General features: G+C 45.5%; 1 protein-coding gene across 7 annotated transcripts in view; it reads left to right on the forward strand.

The window, feature by feature from the left end:
* The first annotated feature begins 1,991 nt into the window (after positions 1-1,991).
* Positions 1,992-21,019, forward strand: part of PXYLP1 (2-phosphoxylose phosphatase 1) — a 164,509-nt gene continuing 145,481 nt past the window's right edge. For 2 of the 7 annotated variants that reach the window (XM_073625937.1, XM_073625938.1), the window contains exon 1: positions 1,993-2,162. The gene's annotated coding sequence lies outside the window, so the exon portion shown is untranslated. Of the gene's footprint in view, positions 2,163-17,126; positions 17,221-21,019 lie in introns of all 7 variants that reach the window. The other 5 variants (XM_073625933.1, XM_073625935.1, XM_073625936.1 and 2 more) reach the window with 5 other exon arrangements.

A 21,019-nucleotide genomic window follows, 5' to 3' on the forward strand; every position in this document is an offset into this window, starting at 1 on the left:
TGTCAATCATGAGTAAGGGCCCTTTCAAAGGGACGTGTCTGTGTACGGGCTCCGCTTTGCTCAGCGGGGGATTGCTCCGTCGATCCCTGCTGAGCAGGTAGAAGACAGGTCGGTCTCTGCACACTGTGCCGCTCTTCTCTATGGGGGATCAGATGAAGACGGACCATGGAGTCCGTTTTCATCTGATCCGATGACGGATGGAAAAGTAGGGTTTTCCTCTGTCACACTTTAGCGGATCAGGGCAGGTTGGATGTCAGAGGACATGTCACCACTCACATCCGTCGCTCCATAGACCTGTATGGAGCGTCCGTTCAGGTCCGCCTAAAAAACTGACAGGTGGACCTGAATGGTCCGCCCGTGTGAAAGGGGCCTTAAGCAGACCTGATGGACAACTAGTCTCTCAGTTCCTTATCAGGCTACGCCCACTTGTAGTTTACCACTCCATGCCAAAAAGCATATATAAATGTGTATAAAAGCTTTTCTTGTGAATTCCATGGGGCTAAACATGTGCAAATCTGCTCACAGCTGCGCGTCATGCTTATATGCTCTTTTTTTGTCTCACAGCACTTGAATGGGCGACAAAAGCATCAAAGTAGCTCCTGCACCTTCTTCAGGTGGTGATCCTAGCAAGACAAAATGGACATCTGTTAGCCGCGTCTAGCGTGCCATTAATCCTAGGTTCACAGCTATGCACTTTGCAGAAACGCACTACATTCCATTTAACATGGTTTCCTATGGTACACATTCACATATATGCGTTTTTCAGCCGGTGTGTTTTTGGAAAGGGTCCCGCCCTTAGCTATTTAAGAACCGTCAGATGACGGAGCAGGCAGATGGCAGGAGCAAGCAGAGTCGTGATTGACGATAGATCTACACCTGAGGACTTTTTTTTTATTTGTTAACAAAGTACTTGTCAAGACCTTGTGTTTTCTTTAATCATTTTTTTGGTGAATGGGTAGGGGTATTATGTACTCATTCACATGGGGGGGCGGGATCTGGGGCTTCCAGATTCCAATAAGCCCCCCACCTGCAGATCCCCACCAACCAGAATTGTGGGGAAGAGGCCCTTGTCCCCATCAATATGGGTAGTAGGTTCTTTGGGGGGTGGAGCCCCCCATGTTGAGCGCATGTGCCCTGGTATGGTTCAGTTTAAGCTCGGAGGGGCAGAGTGAAATGCGTTGGGGACATGGCCTAGTGGGAGCCTAGGCTGAGGTTGTCTCCTACCTCCTACCACTATAGGACTCTGTGGATGTGCGGTACCAGGGATCTTTCCTCTCTTCCTTCCAATGGTTTAGGAGGGGGGCGCTCGCTTGTCCCCTCTCGTTCATGACTTGCCAGGCTGCATGCTTAGATAAGGGTCTGGTATGGAATAATTTTGGGGGGACCCCATCCCATGGCATTTTTTTGCCAATTTTTTATTGCCAGCAATTCTTTCTTTTACATTCAGCTGATGTGCGTTTTTTGTGCATATCCAGGAACACGCAGAGTATTGCACATTTCTACACACCTTCCCAGAACCTGCAGCTGGAAATCCTACTTGCTGCAAGCCACAGAGCATACTAATGTGATCAGGTGCAACTGAAAGAAATGGATGTGTACTCGGCCAGTGTTGTGTTGGCAGAAGATGTGAATGGGGATTTCTGAACTCCTCAGCACTTTCCTTTCCCCCATACAGTGTGCGCACACCTTCCATAGATAACACACGGAGCTCGCCTTTCTCTCACAGTCACCTGGGTGGCCAACTTCTGCCAGAAACCAACATGGCGGCGGAGCAGCTTTTTTTTTTTTCTTCTCCCACCTGGAGAACGTGACCAGACTAAGTGACGTTTACATAGCAACTGTTGCTAAGCAGCCCTCGTCTCTCCGGGAAATGTCAGAGAGGATGAGAGTGCAGCGGAGCTGTCAGGGCAGGAGGGAGGGGGGATCGGGCACTGCCCCCCATTATACCCAGTGTGTGCCCCTCAGCCTGTGTGCACTGCCCCCCCCCCCCCATTATATCCAGTGTGTGCCCCTCATTATGTGTCTCCTCCTCTTCCTCCCCTGCACTTTCACTCATTCATTTGTGTGTCTCCTCCCTTCTCTCCCTCCCTCTGCACTCCTCTCCACCCTCGTCTCTTCTCCTTCTTCTCTGGGATCATCCGGCTCAGCGCTCAGCCTGCCAGGTAGGCAATGTTCTCTGTCCCCCTTCAATCACCTTGCCGTGTCCTCCTCATCCTCAGTGACCTGTCATCACATCCCCGGGATGGATGGAGGGAGGTCATCACCCCGATCACTGGCTGGGATGGATCTCTGTGTGCACACCATGGGCTGCACGATGATGATCATGGTGGAGGTGTCCTGTAGTGCTGTCACCCTCCCCCCCTCCAATACTGTCCCATTTGTTTAGACAGCTGCAGGGACTTTAGCAGCACTTGTGTGGTCCTAGCAGCCCCAGAGGACTGTGTGTATGTCCTGATATGTACTACTTCTTCCATGTCTTTGTCTGCAGACTTTTCTGCTGGGAACTGGAAGCGACTGGATGTTCCTGGCAGTGCTGCATTAGTCATTATTTGGGGGGGTGGACACAGTCTGGGGATTTGGGGGTCATATGTGGCTTCAAACACAGTGCAAACATCTGCTGGACAAATGAATGTATTTCTGTGAGTCTAGGCTACATCCTAGCAGTGCCAGGACAAAGGCATCTGGACCCAGGACCGACATGGCAAATCACACCCCCCCCCAAAGATGTATGAGCACCCCCCAAAAAACAAACAAATGGAGCACTAATCTGCATGCTTGGCATCTAAGCATAAATTGCCCCTCCTCCCAGTACAAATCGCCTACCCATTCCTCCCAGCTCATATCTTTGCCCCCCCCCCCATTCCTCCCAGCTCATATCTTTGCCCCCCCCATTCCTCCCAGCTCATATCTTTGCCCCCCCCCCATTCCTCCCAGCTCATATCTTTGCCCCCCCCCATTCCTCCCAGCTCATATCTTTGCCCCCCCCTCATTCCTCCCAGCTCATATCCCCCCCCCCCCCATTCCTCCCAGCTCATATCTCCCCCCCCATTCCTCCCAGCTCATATCTCCCCCCCCCCATTCCTCCCAGCTCATATCTCCCCCCCCCATTCCTCCCAGCTCATATCTTCCCACCCCCCATTCCTCCCAGCTCATATCTTCCCACCCCCCATTCCTCCCAGCTCATATCTTCCCACCCCCCATTCCTCCCAGCTCATATCTCCCCCCCCCCATTCCTCCCAGCTCATATCTCCCCCCCCCCCATTCCTCCCAGCTCATATCTCCCCCCCCCATTCCTCCCAGCTCATATCTCCCCCCCCCATTCCTCCCAGCTCATATCTCCCCCCCCCCATTCCTCCCAGCTCATATCTCCCCCCCCCATTCCTCCCAGCTCATATCTCCCCCCCCCCATTCCTCCCAGCTCATATCTTCCCACCCCCCATTCCTCCCAGCTCATATCTCCCCCCCCCCCCCATTCCTCCCAGCTCATATATCCCCCCCCCATTCCTCCCAGCTCATATCTTCCCACCCCCCATTCCTCCCAGCTCATATCTTCCCACCCCCCATTCCTCCCAGCTCATATCTCCCCCCCCATTCCTCCCAGCTCATATCCCCCCCCCCCATTCCTCCCAGCTCATATCTTCCCACCCCCCATTCCTCCCAGCTCATATCTTCCCACCCCCCATTCCTCCCAGCTCATATCTCCCCCCCCCCCATTCCTCCCAGCTCATATCTCCCCCCCCCCCATTCCTCCCAGCTCATATCTCCCCCCCCCCCCATTCCTCCCAGCTCATATCTCCCCCCCCCCATTCCTCCCAGCTCATATCTCCCCCCCCCCATTCCTCCCAGCTCATATCTCCCCCCCCCCATTCCTCCCAGCTCATATCTTCCCACCCCCCATTCCTCCCAGCTCATATCTCCCCCCCCCCCCATTCCTCCCAGCTCATATATCCCCCCCCCCATTCCTCCCAGCTCATATCTCCCCCCCCCATTCCTCCCAGCTCATATCTCCCCCCCCATTCCTCCCAGCTCATATCTCCCCCCCCCATTCCTCCCAGCTCATATCTTTGCCCCCCCCCCCCCCCCGTATTCCTCCTAGCTCATATCTTTGCCCCCCCCCCATTCCTCCCAGCTCAAATCCTTTCTCTCCCCATATGCCCCTAGCACAACCCCCACTCATCCCAACTAACACAAATCTCTCCCCTTCCCCCCAGCAAAAAAAAATTCCCCACCTAGCACAAATCCTCCACCCCCTCAAAATTCCCCTTCCAGAAGTATTTCCCCTCCTCCACTCCAAATCCCCCATCCTCCCCCCTAACACAAATCCATCACCACTCTTAGAACCTCTCCACATTTTCCCTCCTAGAACAAGTCTTAGCCCCCCCCCCCCCAATCTCCTTGTTGTGCCCCACAGTGTCTCTCCTGCCCACCCCGTGTCCCGGCCCTGCATCCTAGCTTCACTTTCATGTGTGATTAAAAGAAAAGTACAGCACACTGCATGTTTTTTGCTGCACGTGAATGGTTGTAAATGTACAGTACATGAGCACACCAACAAATGTATAGAACTTCAACTTGGTAGAAAAAAATGTAATGCCTAAAAATGTACCGCAAATGTGACATAAAAATTTGCTGCAAATGCATGTAAAGAGCCATGAGAATCTTCACCCTGTACATGGGTATAGTGATGGAAATGAGATCTTTGTGTAGAGTGCAGCTACTGATACGTGGCTTGTTTTCTGTCGATCCATTCACACAGGTACGTGGCTTGTTTTCTATCGATCCATTCACACAGATACATGGATTGTTTTCTATCGATCCATTCACACAGATACATGGCTTGTTTTCTATCGATCCATTCACACAGATACATGGCTTGTTTTCTATCGATCCATTCACACAGATACATGGCTTGTTTTCTATCGATCCATTCACACAGATACATGGCTTGTTTTCTATCGATCCATTCACACAGATACATGGCTTGTTTTCTATCGATCCATTCACACAGATACATGGCTTGTTTTCTATCGATCCATTCACACAGATACATGGCTTGTTTTCTATCGATCCATTCACACAGATACGTGGCTTGTTTTCTATCGATCCATTCACACAGATACATGGCTTGTTTTCTATCGATCCATTCACACAGATACATGGCTTGTTTTCTATCGATCCATTCACACAGATACATGGCTTGTTTTCTATCGATCCATTCACACAGATACATGGCTTGTTTTCTGTCGATCCATTCACACAGATACGTGGCTTGTTTTCTGTCGATCCATTCACACAGATACGTGGCTTGTTTTCTGTCGATCCATTCACACTAAACTACATGAATGGAAGATTCTGCCCTGCCAGCTATTGTATACAGTGGGGAGATTATGAAATCTGGTGCAGCTGTGCATAGTAACCAATCAGCTTCTAACTTTGGTCTGTTCAATTAAGCTTTGACAATAAAGCCTGGAAGCGGATTGGTTATGCACAGCTGCCCCATATTCTGTGTGTACTGGTTTTAGTACATTTCCCCTGTAGAGATGTACAGTGACTGCATCTGATAGGATTTAAAATGCAGTCATCATTCAGTCGATAATATTTCACTTTTTCTTTTTCTTGACGTTTGTCAGGCCAGGTGGTACTTGCAGAAATCCCCTGAATTTCAATCCTTTTAAAGCTTAATTCCCACATGCCATTGTGGGGTGGTAAATACAGGTGGCTGAGATGCATTTTTAGTGCCTTCAGCTGCCCGCCCCCCCCCCCCCCCCCCTTTAAGCTGCAAAGGCATCCAAATGAGGGTGAACATGTCACGGCCACGCTGCTTTGCATCAACAAATGTTTCCTCTGTCGTATTCCAAGGCCAGTACTGCCACCGAATGCATCATCTTCAAGGGAATGGGACAACACTGCAATCACAAGCCAAACACTAGGTCTCTATTGGGGTGCACTATTACCATTTAACACAGCCCTTGTGGCTGTCAAAAATAAAAGTCCTTCAGGAGACAGCAGTATTGCCTTCTGAATGGGTGCCAGCCACGCCTGCACCACTGTGTGAGAAGCCATCCACCACTTTACAGAACATCCTAGGTGTAATTGAGCTCTATGTGTATATTGGGATATTTTTATAACTTAACCCTGCTTTAAACGTTATCCCTAAGCTGTCTGATGTGTTCCTTGGCCTTCATAATGCTGTTTGTTCACTAAGATTCTCTAACAAACCTCCGAGGGCTTCACAGAACAGCTGTATTTATACTGAGGTTAAATTACACACAGGTGGACTCCATTTACTACTTAGTTGACTTCTGAATGCAATTGGTTCCACTAGATTTTAGTTAGGGGTATCAGAGTAAAGGGGGCTGAATACAAATGAATGCCACACTTTTCACATATTTATTTGTAAAAAAAAATTGAAAACCATTTATCATTTTCCTTCCACTTCACAATTATGTGGCGCTTTATGTTGGTCTATCACATAAAATCCCAATAAAACACATTTACGTTTTTGGCTGTAATATGACAAAATGTGGAAAATTTCAAGGGGTGTGAATACTTTTTCAAGGCACTGTATTTCCAGTAGTGACAAAAAATCCAGTTTTTAAAAAGTGTGGTCTGTTTATTAACCTCTTGCCACCCAAGTAATGCATATGTGCGCTGGCAAAGAGGGTGGGCTTTAATGCCTACATGCTGCAAATGTACGGCTGAGGTTTCTGTGCTGAAAGCGCGCTCCCAGCACAGTGACAATCGTTATGTAATTGGAAAGTCTGTCCTGCCCCTGGATGTAAAGATCCGTTTAAAGTGATGCAGGAACGGGGTTAATTTTATTCACCCAAGATTCGCTCATTTTCACATAAGATTTATTTGCAAAAGAAGGTGAATCTCAGGTGAAAATTGTGTGAATCTTTTTATTATTATTATACAGGATTTATATAGTGACAACAGTTTACGCAGCGTTTTACAACATGAGGGCAGATGTTACAATACAATTCAATACAGGAGGAATCAGAGGGCCCTGTTTGTTAGACCCCATACACACTATCAGATTTTCTGCAGATTTTTGTCTTTAGCATTACCAAAACCATGTAGTGCAAGGGCCTGCCTGATTGCATACAAATTGAAACTTTTAGCCCCCATTCACACCTATGCGAATTAGATGTGGCTTACACCGCATCCAATTCGCAGGACATTTTAATATACATTCATCTGAATGTATCTGGTTTACATATGTGCGTTGCATTCGCACTGCGCATTGCACAAAAAATGTGTGCATTTTTTGGGCATTGCGGTGCGAATTACAAGCCCATTATCTCCTATGGGAGCGCATCTGATTCGCAGATGCATTGCGTTCTGAACAAGGATTTTCTCCTTCTCCTCACTACACCTCCCCCTCCCCCCCCCCCCCCCTCCGTCCCCCTCCCCCCTCCCCCCCCTCCGTCCCCCTCTCCCCCCCCCTCCGTCCCCCTCTCCCAGCTCACTGATCCGCAGCTACAACACAGTGAAACCTTTGAACAACTGATTTTTATCTTCCCAGTGAAACCTGAGCTTCAATTCGCACCGCACATGTGTGAACCCAGGCTTGACCTCATATTATATGGTTTTTGGTAAATCTAAAGACAAGAATCTGCAGAACATCGAATACTGTGTATGGGGCTTTAGAGCTTACAATTTAGAAGACAATCTTGGATGAAAACATTGATATATAGACCCCACCTGGGAGCCTAGGTGGCAATAAAAACACTACAGAGGTGGTAACCCTTCTCTCAGTCTGAAGAAGAGAGCTCCCCCTGTTTTTTTTTTCTTCCGATGACTGGGACAGCAAGCAATAAAACTCTATAAAAGGTTTGGTTAGAGTTTGGCTTTAACTTGTTAAGCAGAAAATATCTATTAATTAGCCATGTTACTGTACTGAACTTTATGATTTACGAGGCTTGAGCTTCACTGCGACTGGTTATTTTATTACTTTGTTCTCTTGAGCCTTCAGTCGTGAGCCCCGGTTCACACTAGTGTGACTTGAGTTGCACAGAATCGCATGACGAGGGAAATTACATTCTAATCAATGCGACTCAGAATGATGCGATTTTGGAAAAGGTCCCAGTACGACTTTGGTGCAATTTACAGTGTGACTTAGCCCCATAAAAATATACAATGTTGCATCAAAGTCCCATTACAGCCTTAAAGCGGAAATAAAACACGCCAATTTTTCTTTTTTTTTTTAAAAAAAACTCTGCAAGGTAAAGGCATAATGTGCTAGTATGTATCGCATACTAGCACACTATGAAATACTTACCTTAGAAGGAAGCCCTGCACTGTGAGCTCTGACATACGATTCCATCTTCCCTCGGTCTGCCTTTCAGGTTCGCATCCTCCAACCGTCTGATTGGCCGTGCTGCAATGACGTCACTCCTGCACATGCGCACGTAAGTCACGGACCGCGGCACAGAGCTCTGTAGAGGCGGCACGGGTATACAGTCCCTTCAGAGCGCATGCGCTGGTGACATCACTGGCCGCATGAAGTGTGAATATTTCCTAAACTGTGGAGGTGTGGGTGACACAGCCTACCTATTTTGTAGAGCTGCACGATTAATCGTTAAGAATCGAAATCGCAATCTCTTTCCCTTCCAGATCTTCAAAACAGCATGTCACAATTCTTTTTAACAAGTGCAGAGAGTTCTCACAGCTGGGGGGAAAAAAAATCCAGGCAGCCTGCCAAATTTAATCACAACACACTGAATAAGTAGAAACAAAGTATCTCTTTTTGTTCTTTTATCAAAGAAAAGAACTCCTGCGTGTAAATGAAGGAAGTTTAACCATTTAAAGACCAAATCTTTTCTGACATTGCTTACAAGTAAAAAGCATTATTTCTGCTAGAAAATTACTTGGAACACCCAAACATGATATATATATTTTTTTTTAGCAGAGACCCTAGAGAATAAAATGGTGTTTGTTGCAATATTTTATGTCACAACGTATTTGCGCAGCGGTTTTTAAAATGCAATTTAAAAAAAAAATACACTTTAATGAATTTTTTAAAAAAAACTAAACAGTAAAGTTAGGCCAATTTTTTTTTTTTTTTTTTGTATAATGTGAAAGAAGATGTTACACCGTGAGAATCGTGATCTTGATTCTAAGCAAAACAATCGTGATTCTCATTTTGGCCAGCATCGTGCAGCTCTACCATTTTGCTGTATTTTTTTTTTGGAATTCATCTTTAAATTGTTAATAATGTCCCTTTTGGAAGAGTTGAGATTTTCACGGGAGGGCCCAGGAATCTGCATTTTCCACCATAATATTGTGGGTTAGGCATTCTCGAAACATCCTTAACGTGGTTCTGAAAGCTCAAGGATTTTTTTTACCTTAAAGTGGATGTAAACCCAAATTTTTTTTTTTTTTTTTGATGTCATAATGTAGAGTATAAGATTTCCTATCATTTGAGCCCAGTCTTGCCACACAGAGTTAATCCATCTCTGAGCAATCCTCTTTTATTGTTCATTGAGAAAAATCTTGACAAACTGAGAAAAACTTTGTCAAATCCTCCCCCTTGCTGTGAGTGACAGCCTAAGACATATGCATTATTTTTTAATTCCCTCCCCCACTCCTTTCTTCAGCAGCTCTGTAGGATTGGCTGTTCCACACCTCAGCATGATTTGGCATGCTGAAGTCATGTGGTTATTTTCCTGTCTTTTCACTGGATGTTAGAGATCATAGCAGAAGTTCAGTGTAAGAAACACACAGGAGAAAATGCATATTGACAAGGAGTGTAGAGATGGGCGGGGAGTCTACTGACATCACGACTCCACCCACCGAGCTCCAGACAACAGACCCACCCACAGAATATGCAGTTTTTCAGGTCTAATAACAGACAGAGGGGAGACATTTGACAGGTAAAGATACATGCAGGAGGCATGTATATCCTTATAGATAACCCCTATGGCAGTAGTTTAGAAAGGATGACATTGGGTTTACATCCTATACATTAAGGTAAAACAACTTCTAGGTGCAGCTCCCCCCAGCCTTATACTTACCTGAGCCCCATCTCTTTTTTTTTTTTTTTTTTTCCACTTCAGTGAATTCATTAGGGAGGATTATTTCAACGTCGCAGTTCAATTTTTATCCCTTCCCATTTTCACATCATTGTGGGGTTTTCCATTCTTTTAAACATTTATTTAGAAAGGGAAAAAAAAATATTTATTTCAAATTTTAAAAACCACAAAAAGACCCCCTTTCCCCAATCGAACTTTTCACCCTCCGTCCCCCCTCTGGTTTGTTTCGGCCTATCCCCCGTCGTCCTACCTCAGAGCCCTGTGCCTTCTAACATCTTCCCCCAATATTTGTCCGATTTTTTTTTTTTTTTTTTTTTTTTTTTTCCACATACCCCAGATATTATTAAATTTTTTCGATTTGATCTTTGTCCCTGCTCCTAGGGAATTCCATTTTACTATAATAATCCACTTGTTTAAACCATTCTTTTATATCTGGTTTTTCGCTGCTTAGCCATTTTTTTGGGATCAGTCCCTTTGCAGCATTCAAAAGTTTTGGGATTATTGTTTTTGTGTATTGTTTCCTTGGGGTTTTAGAGATGTGGAATAAACATGTCAACATGTTATAGTCTATCTTCTCTTTTGTTATCTCGTTTATAAGATCGACTATTTCCAGCCTGTATTTCTTTATTTTTGGACATTCCCACCAAATATGTGTCATCGTGGCTCTCCCTCCACAATTTCTCCAACAACATGGCGAGCTATGCGGTTGATATTTCTGAATTCTAACTGGGGTTAGATACCACCTCGCCAGGAATTTATAATTCATCTCGATGGTGTTCATGTCCCAGGCGTGGTCGTATCCCGCCCCAATCATCTTCTCGACCTGCTGTTCTTCAAATTTAATATCCAGTTCTTTTTCCCATCTTTCTATGTAGGAGGGTCTTCCCAATCCCTCTCGGTCTGTCAGTATTCCGTAAATTTTTGAAATTCCATTTTTCAGTGGGATTTGTGTGGCACACAGTTTTTCCAATGGGTTTAGCTCTCCTCCGTCTCTAATTGGTTGCAACCTGAGCCCCATCTCTATCCAGTGATGTACATTAGAGCAGCGACTCTCCTGAGCTTCTCTCCTCATTTTCTCACACGGCAGCGGAAGACATTGCCTCCTGCTGCTGTCAGTCACAGCCAATGAGGAGAGAAGAGAGGGGGCCGAGCTACATTCTCTGTGTGATTGGACAATGTCCATTCACAGCAGCACAGCCTGCTCGAGTGTCCCCATTGCAAGAGGCTTGCTATTGGGGGCACTTGGTAGGGGGGAGGAGCCAGGACCACCAATGGGGGACCCAAAAGAAGAGGATCAGGGCTGCCCTGTGCAAAACCATTACATGGAGCGGCTATGTTTTAACTTTTTTTTTTTTTTTAATCTTTCCTTTAGAAACACTTTAATTTCAAGAATAGTGTTATCATTTTAGGCTACAGCCAGTGGCGTCACTAGGGTCGGTGTCACCCAGTGCGATAAAACATGGTGTCACCCCCCCACTCCAGCTATAGTCGCCCCCCAGTACAGACCCCCTCCACTAAGTAAAGACCCCCCCCGTCAGTGCAGACCCTCTACGAAGTATAAACCCCCTCTATCATTATAGACCACCCCCCTCGGTACAAACCCCCCTCCCACAGTATAGACCTCCCCCTCCCTCAGTATAGACCCCCCTCAGTATAGACCCCCCCCCCAGAACAAACCACCCCCTCCTCCATTAGTACAAACCAGCCCCCTCCATTAGTACAGACCCCCCCCAGAACAAACCACCTCCCTCCATTAGTACAGACCCGCCAGAACAAACCACCCCCCTCCATTAGTACCAACCACCCCCCCTCCATTAGTACAGACCCCCCCCCCAGAACAAACCACCCCCCCTCCATTAGTACAGCTCCACCAGAACAAACCACCCCCCTCCATAAGTACAGACCCCCCCCCCCCAGAACAAACCACCCCTTCCATATGATATAGCTGTAGCCAGCAGCATAAACCAACCTCATCAGCAAGCCCCCCCCCCCACCCCACAACATCTCACCTCAGGCAGCGGAGGACATCCCCCCCCCATCTCAAGCCGACACCCCCCGCCCGTTACCGCACCAGCTTGGGCGGCTCAGGAGCACAGAACACCCGGGCGGCTGCTGAAGAGGAGAGGACAGTGTGCAGCCGCGCCGCCCGGGTGGAGAGCAGCTGCAGATCGAGACAGGCTTGGGCAGGAGTCAGAGACAGAGGAGGAGGAGAACACATGGCAGGCCAGGCCGCGGCGCTGGAGGTGTGTCCCGGCTGAAGGAAAAGAAAAATTGCCAAAGGGAGCCAGGTTTTTTATTACCCTCGGGATGGTGTCACCCCTCCAGTGGGTGGCACCTGGTGCGGACTGCCCCCCCCCCGCCCCCATCTAGCAACGCCACTGGCTACAGCTATTTCATATATCCTTGGCAGCTTAATCCTTTCTCATTAAAGCAGAAGGTACAAAAATGCTGTCCCACCGCATTGGCCGTTTTGAACTTTCTTGGTGTCAGATGCGTCTGTTATGTAGCCTTGACTTTCTGGAATACCCTGCCCTACTTGATCTCATCAGGGAAAAGTATCTTTTGTGTATACATTATATTTAGTGCCAGACAAACTCACTTGTTCACTTTGCCATTTGAGTTTAATTAAATTTCCTTTCTCATTTCTATAGATCTTTTCGGACTTGTCAGTATTTACTTTTAACTGTTCAGCATATACAGAATGAACCCTAAACCAGGGTTTCTCAAACTGGCGGCCCTCCAGCTGTTGCGGAACTACAAGTCCCATCATGCCTCTGCCTGTGGGAGTCATGCTTGTAACTGTCAGCCTTGCAATGCCTCATGGGACTTGTAGTTCTGCAACAGCTGGAGGGCCTCCAGTTTGAGACCCCTGCCTAAACTGTACAGCAGAAAAGAACTGTGTAATTGTTGGTTTCTGTTGTCCATCTGTCTCGCATTCCATTCTGCACCTTTGATGTTCAGCTGTTTTACTATTCCATCATTGGTGTATGTCAAGGCAAAATAATACAAAAGAAAATACAGAACATTGTATATACAAGACATGCACATTTCCCCATAGTTTAATCATTTTAAAGACTCAGCAAGCAACCTGTTGATCTGCCAGGAATGCTCTTAGTTCATTAGCCGTTTTGTGGGTAGACGACACCCAGTTATATTGTGGTGTCAGACTTTCCCAGTGCCTTCTGCTAAACGACTCAACCACACCTACTCTCATATATACAGCATAAAAGTTAATGATTCTGTAGCCTATGATAAAAACTTGCCGATCCTGTAGCCTATGATAAAAACTTGGGGTGCTAAATAGCCTTTTTGAAATAACACACAACGGTCTATATAGTACCAACCATATTTCCCCTAGAGCAGGGATATGCAATTAGCCGACCTCCAGCTGTTGCAAAACTACAAGTCCCATCATGCCTCTGGTTGTCATGCTTGTGGCTGTCAGAGTCTTGCTATGCCTCATGGGACTTGTAGTTCTGCAACAGCTGGAGGTCCACTAATTGCATATCCCTGCTCTAGGGGAACCCTTGAAATAAATTTCAGGTCTTGGAGAACCCCTGGTAAAACCAGTTCATTGGTGGCTCATGGGGAAAATTGCCTCTTTGGGGGCATTCGGGATGAATCCCCTCTCTACAGTGTTGTTCAGGATCCCACTCTTAAAGTGGAACCTTAGTCAGAAAATGAAGTCCTGTTAGATCACTTCAGGTTGGCTCTTTTTGCAGGTATAACTATATAAAACATTAAAAATAAGTGCCTATACCGTTTACAATCCAGTAATACACTGTCTCACCCTGCTCTGCACATGCTCAGTTGCTCTCTATTTTTAGGCACTGTGCCGAAAATGTAGAGGCCAATCTACTGACAGCCTAAAGATTTACTGCAGCTCAGGGGCTCTGGGCTACAGCAAAATGGCAGCCTCCAGTAATAAGAAACAAGAACAATGCTGGAGCCAATTTAAAGCACACACTAATTTTGGCAGTACAATTAATAATGTGGAATGTGTGTTTCTTGCTAAAGAACATAATTTTTTATCCAGTTGTTATGGCTAAAGTTCCACTTTAAATTAAAGAGAACTAAAAAATCATTGATATAATGCTGATGGCTCTGCCAAGTGGTGTTGACCCTGGAACTATGCAGGCGCCTTCAATGGGAGATCAATCATCCACGGCTGAGAATGGCTGACACGGGAAGTGTGCAGAGGACACGGGACAGCACACGGGAAGTGTGCAGAGGACACGGGACAGCACACGGGAAGTGTGCAGAAGACACAGGACAGCTTCTAATTTCTGCCATGTTCAACAGGCATATTTTTTTTTTCATACAGATAGCAAATGCTTCCAACATATATATAAAACATAGATGTTTATCAGTAGGGGTTACATACATGTCTTTTCAGCTGCAGCAACAGTTCAGATTTTAGAACATTTTAATTATTTCCACTATTAGAAAACCTCACCAGAAACCAAAGTTTCTGCAGTAAAGTGGATTAAAACTTTCAGTTTTCCAGATCTGGAAGGAAATGTATGATTGCATAAGTCGAATGTGTGGAGGACTAATCCCAGTGTTATTTGCATGTGTTCCTGCAGTGTACAAAACATCACAATGCTATATATAAAAAGTGGAAATGATGAACCGCTTGCATGGTGTTAAAGTGTAGCTGTCATCATCCAAGGGAAGCTTCATGCCTCTCCATTTTTGAAGCAGTACACATATAAACGCTTACAATGGCAATGAGGTCATTGTCAGGAAATCAAAGCCATCTTTCATGTGTTTAGGTATGTCCAGTTTAATTAAAGGTGTAAAATGAAGGCATATGACCTATGTCCACCAATTAAGAGTTGTCCCCCCCCCCCCCAAAAAAAACAAAAAACTTGTGAGCAATGTTAGATAACGGAATACAGTGTCTTAGCGAGGGGAACTTCTATCCACCATGGTTTGTGTGGACGAAGGAATCTGTACTCCTTTTTTTTTTTTTTTCAGCCATCTGGTTGGTTACTTAGTCACGATGAGATTCGTTTTCTATGTTCCGGAAAAAAATCTGGTTAAGGTTGGGTTCACACTGGTGCGACACAACAGCTGTCCTACTTTGGATCCGACTTTGCTCTGCGACTTGGGGCCGGCATGGGTCCGACTTTCAATGAACGGGGATCCGACTTGGATCCCCGCCAATGCCAGGCACTGTGTTTGGTATGAATCTTGAGGGGGAACTCCGCGCCAATTTTTAACTAAAAAACCGAGCACGCAGCCCAGCTGGTCAGGAATGGGGTTGGGGACGAGCGAGCCCCCCCCCCCTAAGCCGTACCAGGCCGCATGCCCTCAACATGGAGGGTGGGTGCTTTGGGGCAGGGGGGAGCCCTGCGGACCCCTCCCCACCCCAAAGCACCTTGTCCCCATGTTGATGAGGACAAGGGCCTCTTCCTGACAACCCTGGCCGTTGGTTGTCGGGGTCTGCGGGCGGGGGGCTTATCGGGATCCGGGAGCCCCCTTTAATAAGGGAGCCCCCAGATCCCGGCCCCCCACCCTGTGTGAATGAGTATGGGGTACATCGTACCCCTACCCATTCACCTAGGGAAAAAAGTGTCAATAAAAAAAACACAGTACACAGTAATTTATTAGGCCGCTCCGGGGGTCTTCTTCTGACTTCGGGGGGTCTCTCCTGCGTCTTCTCCCGGTGTCTGAATCTTCTGCCGGCTCCTCCCGCTATCTTCTACCGCTCTTTTGCTAGCGGTGGCCCGGACATCTGGATTGTCTTCTTCCCTCTTCTCTTCCAGAGATGTTGACACGACGCTCTCTCCAGCTGTAATGCTGTCTGTGCGCTCTGCTATGACTTATATAGGCGGTGACCCCGCCACCTATGACATCACAGTCCCGGGGCATGCTGGGACTGTGCCGTCATAAGGGGGCGTGGTCATCGGGTGATGTGTTTTTTCATTGACACTTTTTTCCTTAGGTGAAGTGTGTACCCCATACTCATTCACAAAGGGTGGGGGGCCGGGATCTGGGGGCCCCCTTATTAAAGGGGGCTCCTGGATTCCGATAAGCCCCCCACCCGCAGACCCCCCATGTTGAGGGCATGCTGCCTGGTACAGTTCGGGGGGGGGCGCTCGTCCCCACCCCCATTCCTGACCGGCCGGGCTGCGTGCTCGGATAAGGCTCTGGTATGGATTTGGGGGGAACTGACACGCCGTTTCTTCGGCGTAGGGGGTTCTCCTTAAGATCCATACCAGACCCAAGGGTCTGGTATGCTTTTGGAGGGGGAACCCATGCCGGTTTTTTAGTTAAAATTTGGCACGGAGTTCCCCCTCAATATCATCTGAGCACAAGTCGCATGCCGAAGTCGGATAATGCGAGACGGCAATCCGACTTTGATCCAACTTCAATGATAGTCAATCGGCTGAAGTAAGATCAAAGTCGGACCAAAGTAGTACAGGGAGCATTTCTAAAGTTGGAACGACTTGTGTCGGACCAGTTAGGACGGCTCCCATAGGGAAACATTGAATTTCACACGTCGTGCGACATGAGCTCCCAATGTGGGAGCGTTTGTCGGACCAGTGTGAACCCAGCCTTATCCTGCTTTCCACCTTCTGTTCATGTCCCCAATTTGGCTAGGTATTTAGCAGAACCATGTTGAGAGCACTGCACATGCTCAGTTTTCAGTGTGTTTCTATGCTGAGCATTTCCTCCCTATAACATCTGAGCAGCCCATGTGACTATATGTCACACATGTAGGCGTATGCACAGTGGTAAATGACCGCCCACTCCCTCCTTCATGCCCACTAACCAGCTAAACATAATGGGGGTGGGATATTATCTGTAGGTTAATGGTGGCTTCACCTCCCTGTTATTCTAAGACACAGGCTGGAGAGGCATGACACAACTTGTGACTGATAGAAATCCACCCATGCTGTGTTATTTCCACAAAATAATAAAGATATATATATATATATATATATATATATATATATATATATATATATATATATAAATTTGTATAACAATTTAAAACAGTTTATTAATATCCATGTATTTTTACTCTGTACCCAAAGGTTGTGTTTTTTTTTGTTTTTTTTTTTTTGAACATGTGACCAACAGCAGAGGACTAGAGGCTCTTCCTGCTTATGTTTCCCTGCAGACAGGCTGGGAGAGAGCTGGGTCATGTGACAGCTGTGTATCGATTAGGAAAAAGGTACTTAGATGGTGTTGTGTGTGTGTGTGTGTTTTATATATATACAGTATACAGAATTAGAAGGGACAATGTAAATTAAACAGCGTGTGTTTAGTATCACTTAAACTAATTTTAGTAGTGTGTATGTATGTGTGTATATATATATATATATATATATATATATATATATATATATATATATATATATATATATATATATATATATATATATATAACCTTAGACTGCCAATGCCAACAGACCTTACTTTGTACAGTAAACGTTTATGGGGAACTGTGTCAGATGCTTTTGCAAAATCCAGATACACCACATCTACGGGCCTTCCTTTATCTAGATGGCAGCTAACCTCATAGAATGTTAATAGATTGGTTTGACAAGAATGAATCTTCATGAATCCATGTTGATTACTGCTAATGATACCGTTTTCATTACTAAAATCTTGTGTATATAGTTCCTTATCTCCTCCAAGAGCTTGCATACTATTGATGTTAGGCTAACTGGTCTGTAATTCTCAGGGATGTAGTTTGTCCCTTATTTAAATATTGGAGCTACATTGGCTTTTCTCCAATCAGCTGGTACCATTCCAGTCAGTAGACTGTCAGTAAAAACAAGGAATAATGGTCTAGCAATTACTTGACTGAGTTCCCTAAGGACCCTCGGGTTCAAGCCATCTGGTCCCGGTGACTTATTAATGTTAAGTTTTCCAAGTCTATCTCTAATTCTGTCCTCTGTTAGCCATAAGGGTGCTCCCTGTGATGTGTCATGAGGATAAACACTGCAGTTTTGGTACTGAAGCCCCCCGATTCCCTCGTGAAGACTGAGGAGAAAAATACATTCAATACCTTCGCCATCTCCCCATTCTTTGTAACCAGATTTCCTTCCTCATTCTTTATGGGGCCAATATGGTCTGTCCTCCCTTTTTTTTACGGTTTATATACTTAAAGAATTTTTGGGGATTTTTTTTTTTGCTCTCCTCCGCTATGTGTCTTTCGTGTTATATCTTAGCCGTTCTAAGATGTTGCATTCTTTGTAAAGTCTGAATGCTGATGATGATTCCTCAGCCTTGAATTTTTTGAAGGCCCTTTCCTTTGCTTTTATATGTATTTAGTTATGCCATACATCTACCCTACAGTTGTAAATGAGTGAAACAGAAGCAACAATAGGGCTGATGTATAAAAGTTTGTGCCAGATGGTCTAATTGGTATCCATAAGCAATACATGTGCTCTTCCTCCCCTGCAGCTTTCAGAAAGGTTCCTCCTTATCTATACTCAATGGCTAAATTATGTTTGTGAGGCTGCATAATAACAAAAGAATGTGTTGTCTTCCTGAACCTCCTGCAGCTGTACGTATAAATCCCATCTAGATTTGCAGACAAACTAAATATCACAGTTTGCTTAAAAGTTCACAGCTAAATGCTGCTTATCTTCATAATGCCAAAACATTATTTTATAGTGAATTCTGGGATTAAATTTGCCAATGTGTTTACTGTGATTTGATTGTGAATGTAATATTGCCTCATTTCTTTTATGTTTGTATTTTTGTAACATTTTCTTATTTCTAAAATAGATTATTTTTAGATGGAATTCCACCAGAAATGCTTGTGTTTAGGAATAGATTTTATATCATGCAATAGTTACAAAAGTATTTTAAAGAAGATATATGGGTTTTGCTTTTTTCCCATATTCATACTTACCTAGGTGGATGCAGTATCGGTCCGTTGCTGCATCTGCCCCCCACCGCCTCTTCACTGAGAACCGAGCCACCGAACACCGCTGATGGCTCAGTTCTCTCGGCTCCCCGAGAGGAGAGCTGCTGACTGTCAATCAGCAGCTCTCCTCCTCTGCTCCTCTACGCTCACTGGAGCGCTGAGCTGTGGAGGTGCGGGGAGGCTGAGACAGCCATCAGGCACCTGGCGAATCCAGACTTCCGAAGTCAGGATGACACGGTGCCTAGACTGATCTGTGTGATGTCAGTAGAGAGCGGACTTCAGACTGCTCTCTGCTGAAAACGGGAGGAGCCCAGCCAAACGAGCCCAGGCTGGACTTCTTTAATTCTAGGCAGTTGATCTTTCCCAATCCTGGTCTGGCACCAAGAAATTTTGCATCTCCTTCTTTTTTTTTTTTTTTTTTTTCATTATTCTTCTAATGTAGTCATTGATATGGGCAATGGGAATCCTGCAAACCAGCTTTTACGTTGTGCCTGGACAGGTAATGACACCACAAAGAACAAATAGAATCCAGTGTCTTTATAAATAAAGGGCCATTTTACAGTCCTTCTACATTCAGGAGGGCCAGATTGTGGCCAGCTGGGGTAGAAAATGTTCTGACCTCAGTGGGAGTAAACAATGCCTCAGACTGGGTGGTCAGTGGGAGCAAAACAGTTGCGTAGTGCTTGTGGTCAGTAGGAGGAGAATGAGGGCCCCGTCACTGGTGTCCAGTGGGAGGAAGAGTGCCCCGTCACTGGTGGTGCTGTAGTACAAAAGAAAATAAGGCTTGCATATTTTTATGTCCCCGTTGTTAGTTCATTGGTAAGCCTATAGAGATCAATAGCAGCATATCAAAAGGTATATAATAAGTTTTGCATTGGCAACAGGCATTACCCAGCCTTGGTCAATGGTTGTTAACCCTATCCGCTTAAAATCCCAAATTGAAAAACTCATTGAAAATATGCATCAAAACCATGTCTAAAACCATGTCCGTGCATGCTGATGCATGTCAAGGCATCTGCCCAACACCAAAAAAACCTTCCCTTCCACAAATGCATAGATATAAATGGGTCCTGGCAGAAATCAAGGAGATCAGCTGACAAAATTGATACATCAACCAGGTAAAGGAATGTCACCTGGTAAGACGATCTTTAGGCTCAGAACATCTTTAGACTTTGCCTTTAGCGATTCTGCTGCTGGCATTTGGTCAAAATTGCCAGTGGTAGGATTGCTAAGAGACTGCCTATTTGCCGCATTGTTCTATCTCAAGATTCAACAGCGCTTGGGCCAGCGACAGAGCGAGATCTTGCTGCTTTGTCCTACAGAGAGCAATTCTATAGAAAGAGGAGCAGCCTCTTTAACAATCCTGCTGCTGCTGCTGATTTATCCCTAGCTACAGAATCATCCCCCTAACATCACCATTAAGCCTTGGTACACATGATGAGATTATTGGACAAATGTTGCATTTTTTTTTTTTTTTTTTTTGCATGTTAGTCTCCATATTGGAAATGAAGAGGTTATTAAGGTTACGAAAATTCTCATACGACAGAATAACAATTCGGAAATAATGTATGTACAATGTATATGTATTGTATTTTTGGACAAAAAAATGTACTGATTAAGCGGAAATCATCCGATCTGGTATCGTACAAGAATAATAATCTTCATGTTTGTCCCTTTGGATCATTTTTGACAAACTGTCCTGATTGTGTACTAATGATCAGATTATCATACAATCGCTTCGAAAGTAGTATTTTTCTTCCGATTTTCTGATTGTGTGTACTAGGCTTTTGGCCACAGGAGTCTAATGCATAATGTAAAGTATAATACAGTACAAGTATAGTACATACTGTATATACAGATAATTTATCACAACTTTTTACTAGCGTCTCTTATAACAGGTGTTCAAAAATCTTATACTAGTAAGCTTTTGGTTGTCTGACCTGGATTCTTGCGCACCCCTTATAACTGTACCCCAGCTTTCAGATCAAGTAATTGCTGTCATACCAGCAACTTTGTAGTAGCGATAAGTTGCTGCTGTTAGGCCGCTTTTCTCACAAGCTGTATCTGATCCAGTCAGGAGGGGATCCCCTGC

This window comes from Aquarana catesbeiana, linkage group LG04 (assembly GCF_042186555.1).
Source record: "Aquarana catesbeiana isolate 2022-GZ linkage group LG04, ASM4218655v1, whole genome shotgun sequence".
Classification (NCBI taxonomy): Eukaryota; Metazoa; Chordata; class Amphibia; order Anura; family Ranidae; genus Aquarana; species Aquarana catesbeiana.